Genomic DNA, 2,358 nt, shown 5'->3' on the forward strand with positions numbered 1-2,358 from the left:
TGGAGGGTGATATGGGGACAGGGACACATATGTAATATCTTAATCAATAAAAAATAAATAAAATTTAAAAAAATGAATGGGTAAATATAAATAGAGTAGATAATGTATTCTGCTAAGTATTGAATTGCAGTTTTCTGGTGTATACCCAGACTTGATTCTACTTGCTGGCTCCATTATGAATCTGTGCTTTACTATCGTTGATTTGAAATTCAGAGGTTTAAATCAAAGAGTAAAGTTCAGTTGCAAAGTTGAGGGTTTAGCCAAGGTCCATTACATTACACTGCTTTCTTGTTAGCATGTTACAAACATTTTACCTACAATATATTGAAATACTAGGTACCTTTGGACTTAACAGTCTTGGTTAATAATATACGTTTACTTTTCAATATATTAGGGGCGACTTGTAAACACTTTGCTTCCTATTAGTGTATAACTCTTTTTTAACAACTTTTAATATACCAGTATTTTTAAAAAATATATTTTTATTGGTTTCAGACAGGAAGGGAAAGGGAGAGAGATAGAAATAATGATGAGAGAGAATCATTGATAAGCTGCCTCCTTTATGCCCCCTACTGGGGATCAAGCCTGCAACCTGGGCATGTGCCTTTACCAGGAATCCTGTGAGCTCGTGGTTCATAGGTCAACTCTCAACCACTGAGCCACACCTGCCAGGCTGTACCAGTATGTCATGTTTTTTGAAAAGTCATAAAGTACAGTTTAGCAAAAGGAAAAAAAAATCCACTTGAAAGATAAGTGTTGAAGTTATGGTTTAGTAGTATTTTAAATATTTTTTCTTTTTCAGTTAAACATTTTCTTATGATTTCCATTTTTTCTGGATATAAAAATACATATTCATTTAATGAGACACATACACAAATAAAACTTTCCGGTAATCATACTACCCAGAGAGAACCATTCTTAATACCATATAAAGGTATGTAAACATGTTTTATTTTTTTAAAGAAATGATATACATTGTTAAATAACCTGATTTTTAAACTTAACATACATTAGTATGCTTACTTCCACCTTAATAAATATATGGGTATACCCATTTCCTATTACTTGACATTGTTTTCTTCCAAATTTTTTTCCAGGTTTTGTTTAATGTTTAAAATTCGGGTGCTTTTTTTCTGGATGTACTAAGAAAGGCAGGATCTTGACTTTGAGGGCAAGTAAACCACTGTGGTGCCTCTTGTGGAGGAAAATAGTCTTCAGAATACAGTGAACAATGATAACTTTAAAAAGAAGAAAGCTAACACCCTCATACAGAATAAGAAGGTTGATTTCGGTCCTAGGCCAAAGGTGAGGTCCTGTGACTGAAAAATAACCGTAGGGTTCCTGACTCACTGAAATAAATCAGAAAAGTAAAATGTCCTGTGGCAATGATAATTTTCAATCAAATTTAAAGTCTCACGATATAGCAATGTTTATACAGTATTTTGCAACTGGATTTAAAGAAAACCAGTTAAGTATCATAAAGGTCAGACAATTCAGGTAAGCTAAATATACATTAAGCAATTACTTTATACTAATTCTAAGTTTATCTTCATCCCTATGCAATAAGCACTGTTAGGAATCTTAATTTACAGGTGAAGAAACTGAAATAGGTCCGGTAAATATATAACAAGTTAGTAGTAACTAAACAATGAAGAAGAGAATGATATTTGATAAATGATGTTGCTAACATTGGATATTAACATGGAGGAAAACAACACTTCGTTGTAGCCATTTCAACTATGTTACTGGTAGAGGCATTTAAGTTTGATACATAGACTAGAAGATGGCTTTAAGCAAGCCTCCAAACCACATTTTTCATTCTTGTGTCTTCAAAGGAAGAAATGTTTGCTTATTTCTACAATATTTAAAAAACTTTAATAGAACAATCAGAGGTGCAATGTAATATAGTGAAAGAGGATTTGCTTTGGAGTTAAAAGACATACATTTCAATGACATTTTCACCACTTGCTAATTTAGGAAAAGTTGCATAACCTCAGCCCCAGTTTAATTGTATTTACACTGGAATTTCAAAATATAGATGATATTTATATAAAAGCCTAGCAAAATGTATGCCGCGTAAGTGCTTATCAAGCATTCCTTTCAGAAATAGCACAAGGCTACCATCTTCATTAACAATAAAAGTGCTGTGTACAAAGAACATTATAAAGGCAAATGACAGGCACAGTGATCGGCCAACAATATTTTATTCTTGCTCTCCCATCTAACAAACAGATTTTGTGTACATGTGTTGTGCCCAGATTTCAAGATTCCCAAGAGCCCACCAGGGAGCCAGCGAGTCCGACGCAAAAGCAAAGAGTCATTTAGTTCAAACCTAGGTTTGGCTCCCCTGCCACACTC

The sequence above is a fragment of the Myotis davidii genome, unplaced genomic scaffold (assembly GCF_000327345.1).
Source record: "Myotis davidii unplaced genomic scaffold, ASM32734v1 scaffold325, whole genome shotgun sequence".
In the NCBI taxonomy this organism is placed as follows: domain Eukaryota; kingdom Metazoa; phylum Chordata; class Mammalia; order Chiroptera; family Vespertilionidae; genus Myotis; species Myotis davidii.